Raw genomic sequence first — 17318 nt, 5'->3', positions numbered from 1 at the left:
CTATACCTAAGAGAAATGAAAACATATGTCTATGCAAAAACTTGTACAGAAATGTTCATAGCAGCATTATTTATAATAGCTAAAAGATATAAACAGCTCAGATGTTTATCAACTGACAAATGGATGAACAAAATTGATATTTCCATATGATGGAATATTGCTCAGCTATAAAATTGAATGAAGTACTGATACATGCTACAACATGAATGAACTTTGAAGCATCATGCTAAAAGAGGCCAGTCATAAAACACTACATAGTATATGATTCCATGTATATGAAATGTCCAAAAAAGACAAATCTATAGAGATAGAAAATAGATTAGTGGGGCCGGGCACAGTGGCTCATGCCTGTAATCCCAGCACTTTGGGAGGCCGAGGCGGGTGGATCAACTGAGGTCAGGAGTTCGAGACCAGCCTGGTCAACATGGTGAAACCCTGTCTCTACTAAAAATACAAAATTAGCCGGGCATGGTGGCAGATGCCTGTAATCCCAGCTACTTGGGAGGCTGAGGCAGGAGAATCACTTGAACCCAGGAGGCAGAGGTTGCAGTGAGCTTAGATCATACCATTGCACTCCAGCCTGGGTGAAAAGAGTGATACTCCGTAAAAAAAAAAAGGGATTAGCCGGGCGTGGTGGCGGGCGCCTGTAGTCCCAGCTACTCGGAGGCTGAGGCAGGAGAATGGCGTAAACCCGGGAGGCGGAGCTTGCAGTGAGCCGAGATCGCGCCACTGCACTCCAGCCTGGGTGACACAGCGAGACTCCGTCTCAAAAAAAAAAAAAAAAAAAAATATAGAAATACAAAAAAATTAGCAGGGCTTGGTGGTGGGCACCTGTAGTCCCAGCTACTCAGAAGGCTGAGGCAGCAGAGTTGCTTGAAACTGGGAGGTGGAGGTTGCAGTGAGGCGAGATCGTGCCACTGCACTCCAGCCTGGCAACAGAGCGAGACCCTGTCTCAAAAAAAAAAAAAAAAAAAAAAAAAAGGGATTAGTGGTTGCTTAGGATTGGATAGGGGATAGAGATGAATGTTTGGGGGTTGAAAGCTAAAGGATACAGGTTTTCTGATTGAGGGGATGAAAGTGTTCTAAAATTTACTGTGGTGATGGTTGTACATATCTATGAGCATACTAAATATCATTCAATTGTATACTTGAAATGGATGACTTGTATGGTATGTGAATTACATATAAGTAAAGCTGTTACAAAATAAAGTATTCACTGTTATTTGAAATTCAAAAATATTAAATTCATCAGTATAGACTTGTTCATAGATTTTTTGCATCTTTCTAATGACTCTGAGTCTTTAGTTCTGGTTTTTAAAAATTCATAATATTTGCTTATGTCCTCTATCCTTCATTTTTTGATTATTGTTACCCAAGATTTGTCCATTTTATTGATATTATTAAACACCAACTTTTTGTTTTGTTGAGCTTCTATATTATATCGTAGTTTTCTATTTAATTTATTTATGGCATTATTGTTATTGTTGATGTTGTTGTTGTTGTTTTACAACTAAGGTAACTGAGCATTAGGACCAAAAACTTTGGCTCCAGAGCCAAGTTCTTAACCATTGCACCTTTTTTTGATCTTAAAGTTTATTTGGACTACTATTAGTATAGCTAATCGCTTTCTTCTGGTTAATATTTGTCTGCTATATCATTTTCCATCTCTCTACATTTAACATTTATATATACAAAATTTTAGATGAGTTTCTTGTAAAAAGCATGAACTAGATTTTAAAAAAATGTTATTTGGAATATCTTTGCCTTTGAATTGGTAAATTTAATTCATTTACATTTATTGTGGTGACTGAGATGTTTGGAGTTATTGATACCATCTTACCTTTTGTCTTTTATTTACCTTGATTTTTCATGTTTTTGTCCTCCTTTCTTGCCTTAAGAAATAGTTGATTGACCTTTGTGCCCTTTCCAACTTGAAATCTGCTCTAGGGCCTGATTGTCCTATCCTAGGATCCCTCCCCTAAAACCTTACTCACTTACATTATCATAGGCATAGTTCTCTTGTGTAGATGAAGACGCAGTTCTAGATCCAGTAGCATAGTCTTGTCCTCACATGACCATTGTAATGCAGAGGAATAACTGATATGGAAGGGAATGAAGATGATGGCAAGGTGCTAGGAAAAGTTTGAAGGAATCTTGGGTCTTTTCCACCCTTCTAGGTAGCTGACCTGGGGCAGATTTGGGTCTGGGTAAGAATTAGGACAGGAGCAGAGGCGCCGCAGCTGCTCACCCAGGAGTACCATTGCGCAAGCCAGAATACAGATCTCTGAAAGCAGCAAGGAGGCCATTTGAGTAGGCCTGTGGCCCAGAAATCTGGTGACCAAAAAGGCCAACAAATAAAATAGTGGATTCACAGTTGCAAAGAACACTTGGATTAGGTAGATATTGATTTCCAAACTTTGCAGACTTATGACTGAACTGTAGAAACTGAAAACGATTACAGACCTGGGGCAGGAGCTGAAGAAGAATACAGACCTGGGGCAGGAGCAGAGAGGATGTACTCTGGGTAAGAGCCAAGATACATCTATATAGCAACTGCAGCTGGCGAACTACTCTCACATCTCTTCTCTCCTTTAGACCTTACATCAGCCCTGTGCTGTGTGTGAGTGGAGTTTTTAATCTTTCAATTGCAGATAAGAAAATCTTCCCTTAATTCTATTTATTTGTTTATTTATTGAGATCATCTCCCTCTGTTACCCAGGCTGGAGTGCAGTGGCCCGATCTCAGCTCACTGCAACCTCTGCCTCCCACGTTCAAGTGATTCTCTTGCCTCAGCCTCCTGAGTAGTTAGAATTAACAGGTGCGTGCCACCACGCCTGGCTGATTTTTGTATTTTTAGTAGAGACAGGGTTTCACCATGCTGGCCAGGCTGGTCTCAAACTCCTGAGCTCAAATGATCTGTCTTCCTCGGCCTCCCAAAATGCTGGAATTACAGGCACGAGCCACCGCGCCTGGCCAGAAATTAGACAACATTTAAAAATTATCTGGAAAAGGGCAGGTGCGGTGGCTAATGCCTGTAATCCCAGCACTTTGGGAGGCTGAGGTGGGCGGATTGCTTGAGGCCAGGAGTTCAAGACCAGCCTGGCCAACATGGCAAAACCCTGTCTCTGCTAAAACTACAAAAAGAAAAATTAGCTGGGCATGGTGGAACATGCCTGTAATCCCAGCCATTCAGGAGGGTGAGACACGAGAATTACTTGAGTCTGGGAGGTGGAGGCTACAGTGAGCTGAGATTACTTGATTGTACTCCAGCCTGGGTGACAGAGGGAGACTGTTCCCCCAAAAAAAATTATCTGGGAAAAATAATATTTTTTACTTAGCAATAGGTCTCCCTTTTCCCCTCCTAATTCCCTGTCCTAAGAGACCAGCTTTTGATGATTGCTTGCATGTGTAAGTTGATTGTACTGGGAAGTTTTATGTGTGTACGTGTGTGTGTGTGTCCATCCCTCCCCACTGGAATGCTCAAGTAACAACTGATCTGATGAACTGATGAATTCTAAGAAGTAAAGATTTATGTAATGGCAGGAGTTTTGCTATGCTGAGTGACATACAAGTTTACAGCCAGACATGATTTTTTAGGACAGTGGAAGAGACCTCAGAGATTAAATGGGAGAAGAGTCGGGAGAGAGAGGAAACATGTACGGCTGTTAGCTGAGGAAGGATTTGAGGGAGAACAGAAATGCCTGTTAAGTTTTTTATGCTGTGTGGTATGTGATGTAAACGTCTCCTTTATCTCCCCATGAAGTCTTGGAAAAATCGACAGTGTTTAGTGACACTTTGTGGGGAAGCTTTGCTCTGAGATGTGATATGTTTTGTGTCCTGCCTCAGCACTGGTGAAGGGCACAGTGAGAAGCTGTCCACAGAAGACAATCATATATGTGCCACACTGTAATTAAGAATTACACAGGACACTATTGGCACCAGAAGAGACTGACAAATCAATGAGATGAAATAGTCCAGAAATAGGATGTGATAAGCGTGGTGTTTTACACCAGCCAGGGAAGGTGGAACTATTCATTAAATGTATTTGGGACAATTAGCTCATCTAGAAAAAAATAGGATTCTACTTCCTACCCTATGCTAAACTAAATTTCAGATGAAACTATAATACAACATGAAAGCCCAAACAAATACGTATGTGCTTGGAGAAAATCTAGGTGAATAGTTTTATACTTAGGGGGAGAGGAAGGCCTTTCTAAATGTAACCCAAAACACAGAAGCTGAATGTGAAAAAAATGGATAGATGTGATTATATAAAGCAATAGAAGGTCATTATTTTAAAAAAGTAATATTTTCTAAAAAGTAATAAATGTAAAAGACACTTTAAAATGCAAAAATTATTGATCACATATGGTGATAGGCTAATATCTTTTTTTTTTGAGACAGAGTCTTACTCTGTTGCCCAGGCTGGAGTGCAGTTGTGTGATCTCGGCTCACTGCAACCTCCACTTCCTGGGTTCAAGTGATTTTCATGCCAAAGCCTCCCGAGTATCTGGGACTATAGGTGTGTGTCACCACACTTGGCTAACTTTTGTATTTTTAGTAGAGATGGGGTTTCACCATGTTGGCCAGGCTGGTCTTGAACTTCTGACATCAGGCGATCTGCCTGCCTTGGCTTCCCAAAGTGCTGGGATTACAGGCATGAACCACCATACCCAGCCCTAATAAGTTAATATCATTCATGTAAAAGATGATTCTTATAAATCATTAAAAAGGAAAAAATGGGTAAGGGATATGAATGGGAAGTTTATAGGATAAAGATTTATAAATAGATCAAAATCATGTGAAAAAAATGTCCAACTCCTTCCAGAATCGAATAAATGTGAATTAACACAACATACTATTTTCTGCTTCTCAGAGCAAGAACATTCAGCGTTAATGAGGGTATCTAATACACTTTTGCAAAATCTTACTTTTCTGGAGAGTAGAATATCTCCAGAAATATCTGTGAAAAGTCTTACCAATTTTTTGGACTTTTGACCCGATAATCACACTTTTAAGCTTTATCCCAAGGGTTTAGTCAGACTACAGGTGTGAGCCACGATGTCCAGCTAATTTTTTTGTATTTTTAGTAGAGACAGGGTTTCGTCATGTTGGCCAGGCTGGTCCGGAATTCTTGAGCTCAAGTGATCCACCTGCCTCAGCCTCCCAAATTGCTGGGGTTACAGGCATGAGTCACCACACCTGGCCAGGAGTCCTGGGTTCTAATCCAAGGATTGCCATTGTCTTCTTGGGAGACCTCAGGCAGGCTTGGCTGGGCATTGATGGGCACCCACACAAGGCCTGGGGAGAATAATCTGTCTCTTCTGGTGGAGAGGAGGATCTTACATTGGGATTAGCACATAAAGAGCGGCTTCCTCCCCTGCTACCCAATCTTTCTCATTATTTCCTGGTGAGAATTATTCAAGTTACTATTTTCTTTTCTTTTTTTTTTTTTTTTTGAGACGGAGTCTCGCTCTGTAGCCCAGGCTGGAGTGCAGTGGCCGGATCTCAGCTCACTGCAAGCTCCGCCTCCCGGGTTTACGCCATTCTCCTGCCTCAGCCTTCCCGAGTAGCTGGGACTACAAGCGCCCGCCACTGCGCCTGGCTAGTTTTTTGTATTTTTTAGTAGAGACGGGGTTTCACCATGTTAGCCAGGATGGTCTCGATCTCTTGACCTCGTGATCCGCCCTTCTCGGCCTCCCAAAGTGCTGGGATTACAGGCTTGAGCCACCGCGCCCGGCCTCAAGTTACTATTTTCTTTCTTTCTTTCTTTCTTTCTTTTCTTTTCTTTTCTTTTCTTTTTTTTCTTTTTTTTTTTGAGACAGGGTCTGACTCTGTTGCCCAGGCTAGAGTGCAGTGGTGTGATCTCAGCTCACTGCAACCTCTGCCTCCCAGGCTCAAGTGATTCTCCCACTTCAACCTCCTGAGTAGCTGGGACCACAGCTCACTTCCAACTGAATTATTTAAGTGATCCAGCCACCTTGGCCTCCCAAAGTGTTAGGATTATAGGCGTGAGCCACTGCACCTGGCCAAGTTATTTTACAAAATGGAAAAGATGGCTTTTGGGGTGCCTGCTCAGCCTATTCTCCTTTTCTGAGCACTAACCCCTCATTCTCCTCAGGACTCCTGAAGTCTTATTTTACCTCCTGAGGCTGTCTCTTCCCAACACAACTGAGGACACCTGACCCCAGGGCTAGACTGAGCTAACGAGAGTCTATTTTATGAATTTGGAAATATAGGCTGGGCGCTGTGGCTCACTCCTGTAATCCCAGCACTTTAGGAGGTCAAGGTGGGTGGATCACCTAAGGTCAGGAGTGACTGGCCTGGCCAACATGACGAAACCCCATCTCTACTAAAAATACAAAAATTAGCTGGACATGGTGGTGGGCACCTGTAATCCCAGCTACTTGGGAGGCTGAGACAGGAGAATCGTTTGAACCCAGGAGGTGGAGGTTGCAGTGAGCCAAAATTGTTCCACTGCACTCTAGCCTGGGTGACAAAGCAAGACTCCATCTCAAAGAAAAAAAAAAAAAAAGAAAAGAGAAAAAAAAGGAAATGTGACTCAGAGAAGCGGGATTTGTAAGGACATCCAACATTGGAGTGGGACTCAAAGTTTGGGCCAATGTGAAAGGAGAAAACAGTAGACAACAGAAGAGAGGGAGGAGGAGGAAGAGGAGGCCGTGGTGACAGGGGAGGGTAAAATGAAGTAATCCGGTTGGAGAGAAGTCAGGACCAGGATTCAGTCAGTGCCAGAGAGTAGAGATGGAGAGTCAAGATGAGTGGTCTTAGTCCTTCACGAGGCTGGGCTCAAGTTCCTGACCCTCTGTTCTGTGAAATACTCTTGCATCCTTCCATTAACTTTTCATTTCTGCATAGGCATATTTGAGAGTTTTGGTTATCTGTAACCCTGAGTAAACAACAATTGGCATTAAACCAATAATGTAAATTTTCTTGTTCCTTTTTTTTTTTTTTTTAGACAGAGTCTTGCTCTGTCGCCCAGGTTGGAGTACAGTGGCATGATCTCACGACCTCAGCTCAATGCAACCTCCGCCTCCTGGGTTCAAGTGATTCTCCTGCCTCAGCCTGCTGAGTAGCTGAGACTACAGGTGCACGCCACCACGCCTGGTGAATATTTGTGTTTTTAGTAGAGATGGGGTTTCACCATGTTGGCCAGGCTGGTCTTGGAGTCCTGGTGTCAAGTGATCCACCCATCTCAGCCTCCCAAAGTGCTGGGATTACAGGTGTGAGCCACCACACCCAGCCTGTTCTTTCTTAAAGTAGATTTTATTTTTTAGAGCAGTTTCAGGTTCACAGCCAAATTGGCTGGAAGGTACAGAGATTTCTCATATATTCCCTGTCCCTACATACACACACTCCTCCACTATCAACAACACTACCAGAGTGGTATTTGTTACAACTGATGAACCTACATTGAACTCCAAGTCCAGAGTTTACATTAGGGTTCACTCCTGGTGTTGTACCTTCTATATGTTTTTTTTTTTTTTTTTTTTTGATACAGGGTCTTGCTCTGTCATCCAGGCTGGAGTGCAGTGGCACAATCTTGGCTCACCACAACCTCTGCCTCCCAGGCTCAAGCGATTCTCCTGCTTCAGCCTCCCGAGTAGCTGGGATTACAGGTGCGTGCCACCACGCCCAGCTAATTTTTGTATTTTTAGTAGAGACGGAATTTCACCTTGTTGGCCAGGCTGGTCTTGAACTCCTGACCTTGTGATCCGCCCGCTTCGGCCTCCCAAAGTGCTGGGATTACAGGTGTGAACCACCGCACCTCGCCCATTCTACATGTTTTGACAAATGTGTAATGACATATATCCACCCTCACAGTATCATACAGTAATTTCACTGCCCTACAAAATCCTCTGTGCTCTATTTGTCTCTTTATCCCCTCTGAACTCTGGTGATCACTGACCCTTGTACTGTCTCCATAGTTTTGCCTTTTCCAGAATATCATATAGCTGGGCCTAGTGTAGGGGCTCACGTTTGTAATCCTAGCACTTCAGGAGGCTGAGGTGGGAGGATGGTTTGACCCCAAGAGTTTGAGATCAGCCTGGGCAACATAGTGAGATCGCATCTCTACAAAAAGCGAAAAAGAAAAAATTAGCCAGGTGTGGTGGTGCATGCTAATAGTGCTAGCTGCTTGGGAAGCTGAGGTGGGAGGATCATTTAAGCCTGGGAGTTTGAGGTTACAGTGAGCTATTATCATCCTACTGCATGCCAGCCTGGGGGACAGAGTGAGACCCTGTCTCAAAACAAACAATCCCTGCCCCCCTCAAAACAACAAAAAAGCAAAACGTCATATACTTGGACCCATGCAGTGTATAGCCTTTTCAGACTGGCTTTTTTCACTTGGCGATGTGCTTTTAAGTTTCCTTCAAGGTTTTTCATGGCTTGATAGCTCATTTCTTTTTTTTTCTTTCTTTTTTTTTTTTTTTTGAGATGGAGTTTCTCTCTTGTTGCCCAGGCTAGAGTGCAGTGGCGCGATCTTGGCTCACTGCAACTGCCTCCCTGGTTCAAGTGATTCTCCTGCCTCAGCCTCCTGAGGAGCTGGGATTCCAGGCATGCGCCACCACGCCCGGCTAATTTTGTATTTTTAGTAAAAACAGGGTTTCTCCAAGTTCGTCAGGCTGGTCTTGAACTCCCAACCTCAGGTGATCTGCCCGCGTCGGCCTCCCAAAGTGCTGGGATTACAGGTGTGAGCCACTGTACCCGGCCCCCATTTCTTTTTCTTGAATAATTTTGTTGTTCTTTTAAATTTAGATAAGAAAATGTTCTCGATTTGAAAGTACTTCCTCTCTAACTGGAGTAAAACAGCTCCATACCCTGTAGAAAATCCATAGTGCTGAAGGATGTACCATTAAAATAAAGTTAAAATGACAAATGGTTGTGGCGTTTTCTTTAAAATTAATAACTCATTTTTGTACTAAATATATGGATTTTTGAATGGATTTTTAAACTGTCATTTCTTTTGTTAACAGAAAAAAGGAAAAGGGACTGGAATGACCAGAATGATTAGGGAATGGCCCTAAAATGTGTTTATATATCTAAATGAATTCATCCTTCAGGTGTAGTTACTTGATAATGTTGATTTTGTGGCAAGAAATCCTTATTTGTGAATGTAATTATTACTGTGGTATTTTTAGTATCTTGTGGATGCAAATACCACATGATGTAAAATTTGAGATACTGGCATTTGAACACCTTCTCCAAACAGGAATGGCCTTTTTTTCCCTACTTTATTCATATAACTGCTATTTTGAGATGGAGTTTCACTCTTGTTGCCCAGGCTGGAGTGCAGTGGCGCGGTCTTGGCTCACTGCAACCTCTGTCTCCTTGGTTCAAGTGATTCTCCTGCCTCAGCCTCCCAAGTAGCTGGGATTACAGTCGCTTGCCACCATGCCTGGCTAATTTTTGTATTTTTGGTAGAGATGGAGTTTCGCCATGTTAGCCAGGCTGATCTCAAACTCCTGACCTCAGGTGATCCGGCCACTTTGGCCTCCCAAAGTGCTGGGATTACAGGGGTGAGCCACCTTGCCTGGCCACATAACTTTTATTTGAAAGAGATTCTGGGGTTATATCAAAGAAGACTGGGAGCTGACTTGACAGCACTTTAATGGAAATACGTGAATAGAATATGGCTGTGGAGATGCCTGTGGGACACACCATGGTGCGTGGGATGAGGACAGCCTGGATAGGAACTGAGGAATGGGAAGCTAAGAAGCAAGAGAATGTAGGAAAGAGGCAAGAAGTCAGAGGAGTGCAAAGAAAACAAAATCTATATGCAGTCTAATGATGAAATCTACGTGTAGTCCAGATTAACAATTGACTGATGCATACAAAATACTTAGCAAGAATCTGTCAGCCTCTGGTTTCCTCTAAGGTGCTTCTCATCTGCAAAAGTAATAGTTGCATGGGGGCTTGCACCGCCTTGGGGTTATTAATGGCTTTCACCATCTGAGTTCTCTTCATGTACACCTGAAACCCCTGGGGATCTCATATTTCCGTGTATTCCTGGGCCTCAAGTATAGAGAATTACTTTATCACTAACAGGAACCAAAACCTAAGAAGAGACAGGGGTGGATTTGAGGGAGACTGAGAATTACTGCCCAGGACAGCCCTGCACTGCTAACTTGATAAAAGCTGTGATCAGTGACAGATGCTATGAGACTGGCCTCAGAGGAAAGAAAAGGAGGAAAAGAGAAAACAAATGACAGTGGAACCAGGAAGCAGAGAGGTGAAATGGTGCTTGTTATCCATCTGCAATGTGGGAGTGAACAGGAGACTTAGGCTGGGTCATTCATAATAACTCACGCCCCTGCCCTACAGTCAGTGGACTAATGTGTAGGCACATGACTCAGGCTAGCCAATCAGTGTTTCGAAGTTGGAGGTGGGGGATATTTCAAAGTTGGAGGTGGGAGACAGAAACATTTATTTTTTTCTCCCTGGTTACAAGGTTATTAGGGGTGATCCCAGAATGGCAAGTGGCCACCGTATGAAGGATCCTGTGTGCAACAGACATGCCCAGCATGGAAAGACAAGCAAAGATGAGAGCACACAAGAATTCTGATGACATGATCCTGGTTCTCAATGTCCCTAGAGCCAGCTCCACCTCTATCTGTCTTTACTTTGGTAATGGGAGCCTTTATACACCCCCTTTATGCTCAAATTAGCTAGAATTGAATTACAGCCACTTGCAAACAAGAGTCCTTATGGATATAGGTTCAGATAGATGTTGCTAGTTATTGCCCAGTGTATTAGTCTGTTCTCACACTGCTAATAAAGACATACTTGAGATGGGGTAATTTATAAAGAAAAAAGTTTAATGGACTCACAGTTCCACATGGCTGGGGAGGCTTCACAATCATGGCAGAAGGTGAAGAAGGAGCAAATCCATGTCTCACATGGTAGCAGGCAAGAGAGCTTGTGCAGGGGAACTCCCATTTATAAAGGCATGAGATCTCGGGAGACTTATTCACTACCAGGAGAAAAAGTATGGGGGTAACTGCCGCCATGATTCAATTATCTGCACCTGGCCCTGCCCTTGCCACATGGGGATTATTACAATTCAAGGTGAGATTTGAGTGGGGACACAGCTAAACCATATCACCCAGGATATTTAACTCAAAAGAAAATAACAGGAGGGATCAGGCAGGGTTTCGTTGTTGCTGCTGTTGTTGAGATGGGATGTCTCTGTCACCCAGGTTGGAATGCAGTGGCACGATGATAGCTTGTTACTGTAGGTAGCTAGCCAGGCATGAGTGGGGCAGGAGAGGGTCCCCCCACCCCACCAGCAATGTCAGGCGACCATCAGGTGATGATCAGGCAGTTGTCACACTGCCTCTCTAACGTAATAATTGGTCGCAGTCGTCGCCAGGGAAAGGCAGTTTCACAATAGATTAAAAACACCTGTAACTGGTGATCGGCAACTTCTCAACAAGATCTCAGGAGCTGGGCGAGTGAGTTCAAGCATGCGCATTAAGAGGCAAAATGGTGGAGTTTAATTGGTGTATAACCTTCCGGGGGCATTCCACTGGAAAAGAGATGCAAGACGCCAAAGGTAGGCCAGCATATAAAACCCCAAGTCCCAGGTCAAATGGGACACTTGACTTCCAAGGTGTCTGCTTGACCCTCTTCCAAGTGTATTTTATTTTCTTTTCATTCCTGCTTTAAGTCTTTTAAAAAAACTTTCACTCCTGCTCTAAAACTTGCCTCAATCTCTTTTGCCTTATGTCCCTCAGTCGAATTCTTCTGAGGAGGCAAGAATTGAGGTTGCTGTAGTAACAAGCTCACTGCAGCCGTGAACTCCTGGGTTCAAGCAGTCCTACTTCAGCCTCCCTAGTAACTAGGACTACAGGCATGAACCACCACTCCCAGCTAATTGAATTTTTTAAAAAATAGAGTAGGGTCTCACTATGTTGCCCAGGCTGGTCTCAAACTTCTGGGTTCAAGCGGTCCTCCCACCTCAACCTCCTAGAGTGCTGGGATTACGTGAGTGAGCCATTGCACCTGGCTAGGCTTTTAATTAAAACCCATGGCCTACATGTTTTTCTTGTTATATTTATTAATGTTTTGCTTTGTATTCAGAGTGCTGAAGTGTCCCTTTGGGATACTGGGGTCTTTGGGAGTTCCTGCTGAGGGGCATCCTGGGGCTTGTCTTTCTTTGGTGACCTACCTGTGTTGTGCTTACCAGTTACAGCCATGTGGCCTTGGGGCAGGGGTGTCTTCATTGCAATGAAACGACAAAATGTCTTGTTCTTTTTTTTTGAGATGGACTCTTGCTATAGTCGCCCAGGCTGGAGTGCAGTGGCACGATCTCAGCTCACTGCAAACTCCGCCTCCCAGGTTCAAGTGATTCTCCTGCCTCAGCCTCCCAAGTAGCTGGGATTACGGGTGTACACCGCCACACCAGGCTAATTTTTTGTATTTTAATAGAGACAGAGTTTCACCGTGTTGCCCAGGTTGGTCTGGAACTCCTGAGCTCAGGCAATTCACCCGCCTTGGCCCCCCAAAGTGCTAGAATTACAGGCGTGAGTCACTGTGCCCAGCCTGAATGTTTTGTTCTTAAGTAACCCCTGTTGGCTTATGAGCCATTTCATTCGCTTAACAATCCAGCTTCACATTAGGTTATGCATGCAAGCTACCCATCCTCCTAATGAGATGTTCTCCTGAAGCAGCCATAGGCTTTGACATTATTGGCCCAAGGAAGAGGTTTCTTGGCTGTGATCATAAAATAGGCCTTTTAGTGCCCCATGCCTATATGTGGTAGTGGACGGTGGTACCATCCCCAGTGCCTACTGGAAGAGGATTGGATTATTTCTGGCATTTCACATATAGACATATTTGGAATTTAGTGTCACTGACCACATCAGATGTACACAGGTATCCTGATGAAATAACTGTGTGCATCTGATGTGGTCCGTTACTAACACCAAAAATGGTAAGGAGATTACTACCGAGTCTCCATTTCGGAGGAAATCCAAGATGCTCACTCACCCACATTCTCCGGACAGCAAGGAATCTAGGCTTTTGGATGGAACTGCCTGCTGTTTTGAACAGAAGAGCAACAGGTGGGTTGATAGTTCCTTGGAACACAGAGAGTAGAGTTTAAGAAGGCAAATAGGGAAGCCGAATTGGGAGGATGACATACAAGTTAAGGTGGGTGGACAAAGATATCTCAGAACTTGGGTTGAGGCTAGCAAATAATGAAGCAAGTGTCCGTAACTCTGCATGGAGGGGATTGCATATGATGCCTACCTGCATCAGAGGAAGACTAGCCATATTGGTTACCTTCTGCTCTGTGTCTTGGGTCTTTCTAGTAGGAATATTGCTTAACTTTTACCAGTTTCAGAGAGTTGCTGCATGAGGCAGGTTTGTGGGGGCTATGCCTGACTGCAGCCCTTCTCAGGTAATCTTTTCTTTCTTTTTTTTTTTGAGACGTACGTTTGCTCTTGTTGCCTAGGTTGGAGTGCAATGGTGCAATCTTGGCTCACCACAACCTCTGCCTCCTGGGTTCAAGTGATTCTCCTGCTTCCCCTTCCCGAGTAGCTGGGATTACAGGCATGCACCACCACACCCAGCTAATTTTGTATTTTTAGTAGAGATGAGGTTTCTCCCTGTTGGTCAGGCTGGTCTCGAACTCCCGACCTCAACTGATCCACCTGCCTCGGCCTCTCAAAGTGCTGGGATTACAGGTGTGAGCAACCACACCCAGCCAAGGGCATCTTTTCTTTGCACAACTGTGACTAATGGACAATGGGCCACAAAATCTCACTACACTCCTCTTTGGTACACTGATGAGATAAAGTGTTGACACCTGACTTGAGTGGGGGGTTGGTGCATCAATATGAGGCACTAAGCCAATCAGAGCCTGTTCTAGGAATGTGAATTAAGATACACAGAAATGTTCTGGTTGCTGCTGGGTTCTAAATCTGAGAAATAATGAATCAGAGCTGGGACTGGTAGTCATCCCTTAAGAAGAGCACACAGTTGAAACGGATTTGAGTAGGAGAGAGGAATGGAGTCAGTGTACAGAGATGCCTCTCGTGCTCCGGTTCCTGGTTCCAGTTTCCATGAGGCCTGAACACACTTTGTTTCTGTTCTTGAATTCCCTGTAGTCTGTGTATCCTTGCAGTCATGCCCCCTTTTCCCAAGAGCTGATTCGACGGGGCTTCTCTTCTTTATGACCAAAAGACCATTGACTAGAACAGATGTTAAGAACATGATGAGTGTGACAGCTACTAAGTACAGAAAGCAGCCTGATGAACCACTCAGCAGGCCAGGGTGGCTACAATTGCACGTGTGTGTGTATGTTTACGGGGAGGGGCGCTAAATCACTAGAGATGAAAGGACCCCCCCCCACCCATAACCATCTTCTCTTTCCCGTCTTCGTTCCTTGGCTGCTCTCCATCTCCTGGCCCCAGCTGCTAAGAGCTATTTCTAGATGAAGTCAGCAAACTGTTTCTGTTTCTAAGACTCTGAGTCCAGAATCCCCTGCTCAGGAATGTCCCCTTTGCCCTCACCACGTGCACTCTTCCTCTCTCCCTTTCTCTGTATCACCTCTTCACCTTATGGAATTGTCTTATCCCTCAGGGTTTTTTGACATTTTGAGAAAATGAAGTAGAACATTAAACTCCTGCAGCAGTGTCTCTCTCTGGTAGGGGCTGGGAGGCAGGGAGCAGCTCTCTGCGAGGACTTCATGTCTCCTCTGCCAGGAAGTTCCCTAGCTCCATCCTGGGTAAAACTCTTTGAAGCTCCAGGGTCTTCCCAAATTCAGACAAACTTGGGTCAAGGTTGCACAGTCTGCGTCTGTAGGTGGGATGGTAAGATGAGGGCACAGGGGTTAGAAGGGGGCAGAGGGCCCAGCTATCCTCACTTTAGTCACAGTGGTCATCGGGAAGGTGCTGTTGTCATAAATCCAGCCATTGGTGCAGGGCTCTATGGCCCCGTGTTGTTGGCCTCTGTGTCGTTAGGAAAAGGTGGTCCCCACTGAGAGGAGGTGAAGTGGAGGTAGGACTGAGGCCACACCAGCCAGTTTTGGGGCAGCCAAGCCTCCAGCCACCTGTCCTTGCTGAGGGTGGGGGCGGCAGGTGGGGATGGCAGGGGTTGGGTGTGGAGAGGCAGTGGCAGTGAAGTTTTGCAGAGTAGTGTGCAAACACAGGAGGAACACTGGGAGGACCACCAGGGGGACTTGGATCTGCTGGAAGTAGCTGACACCCCCCATTTGCTGCATGAGGTCATTGAAGGCAATGGAACTAGGCCTGGTCAAGTGACTGGGGGCTGGGTCTGCAAATCAAGCAACCTGTTTCCTTTCTTCCAGTGGGGGGAGGAGAGGGGCTGCCTTTGTTTCCTGCACTTATCAGTTCCTGGGTCTGCTGTAGCCCTAGGCCCCCTAATGGCCAGCAGTAGGTTTTTTTTTTTTTTTTTTTTTTGAGATGAAGTTTTACTCTTGTTGCCTAGGCTGGAGTGCAGGAGTGCAATGGCGCGATCTCGGCTCACTGCAACCTCCGCCTCCTGGGTTCAAGTGATCCTCCTGTCTCAGCCTCCCAAGTAGCTGGGATTACAGGTACCTGCCACCATGCCTGGCTACTTTTTGTATTCTTAGTAGAGACGGCGTTTCACCACGTTGGCCAGGCTGGTCTCGAACTCCTGACCTCAGGTGATCCACCTGGCTCGGCCTCCCAAAGTGCTGGGATGACAGGTGTGAGCGACCGTGCCCAGCCCAGTAGTTTTTATAACTTCTTTTGAAGCACCAAGTTAAACTGACTCAAGAGTCAGACATTTAATTGTAAGACTCATCACGTCAATTGTTTGTTCCAGGAAGTCAAATGGGCAAGTAAAGTTGGCTCTGGCGGAGGAAAGTACCCTCCTGTGAGGGAGGGACATGTTTGAGCCTCTTCACCACACTGGACCAGGTGGGGAGGAAGGGAAAGCACCCAGGGTGAAGCAGAGCTCAAGATGGTGTGAGCATGAAGCCTGAGCTGAGCTCTCCTGTCTCAAGGCCGGGTCCTACCTCACTCTGAGCCAGACTGAACTGGGGAGGCTCTGAAAAGCCCATGTAGAAATGCTGTGGTGCGTGGGCTTTGGCATCCCTTAACCTGCGAGCATCGCCTCTGCGTGGATCCCGGAGCCTGGGCCTGCAGCCCTAGTCGAGGGCCAGGCCACAGCTCAGCCTTCACTTGCAGGAGGAAGTCTTTGTTAGAGGTTTGTGTCGGCAGGGTCTCTTTTCTCGTTAGAATATCCTCTCTAATCCACTCCCATTCTTTTTCCCCTTTCCAGAATTGTACCAGTATATGTGACATGATAAACAGCCATCCGGTGCTTTCACATTCTTCAAGGGTCTGGGCATATTGGGGTCTGCGCCGTGAACAGGGCCCAGGCGAATCCAGGTGTTCTGATATCTTGGCCCCTGTGATGGACTGAATTCTGTCCCCCTCATTCATATGTTGAAGCCCTAACCCCCAATGTGACTATATTTGGAAACAGAACCTTTAAGGAGGTAATGAAGGTTAAGTGAGATCATGGGGTGGGGCCCTAATCCAGGGTGACTGGTATCCTTACAAGAAGAGAGAGGGACAGCAGGGTGGGAGGCACGTGCTTAGAGGAAAGGCCATGTGAGGACGTGGTGGGAAGGCGGCCATCTGCAAGCCAAAGAGAGGCCTCAGGAGAAACCAAACCTAATGACAGCTTGATTGTGGACTTCCAGCCTCCAGAGCTGTGAGAAAATAAATTTCTGTTGTTTAAGCCACCCAGCCTGTGGTATTTTGTTATGGCAGCCCGAGGCTGTCACTTATATCTGTAATGTAACACAATTCTAGCCAAGAAATGTGGCAGAAGGCCCATTGTGGGGGAGGTGGCTTTTGGGAAAGGTCTTCAAAAGAGACGTCTTGCTCTTCTAAACAGATATGTGAGGAGTCACTTCCTTTGCTGCCTTTGGATGCTGTGTGAGGGGATGATGCCTGTAGCCATGGCAGCCCTCTTGCTGTCATGAGGGAAATTGTTGACCTGCTGAGGAGAGGGTTGAAAAGAACCTGGATCCATGATGATGTTGGGTGCCTGAATCATGGAAGCTAACGAATCTGCTTTTTTTTTTTTTTTTTTGGAGGCGGGGCTTAAGCCAATTAGTTTTGTGTCACTTACAACTGAAAGAGTCCTGGCTGATACTTCCATCATAAGAGCCATAACCTGGGCTGGGCGTGGTGGCTCACACCTGTAATTCCAGCACTTTGGGAGGCCGAGGTGGGTGGATCATGAGGTCAGGAGTTCGAGACCAGCCTGGCCAACATAGTGAAACCCCATCTCTACTA

This window comes from Theropithecus gelada, chromosome 14 (assembly GCF_003255815.1).
Source record: "Theropithecus gelada isolate Dixy chromosome 14, Tgel_1.0, whole genome shotgun sequence".
Lineage (NCBI taxonomy): Eukaryota > Metazoa > Chordata > Mammalia > Primates > Cercopithecidae > Theropithecus > Theropithecus gelada.
Note: the sequence above shows the minus strand (reverse complement) of the source record.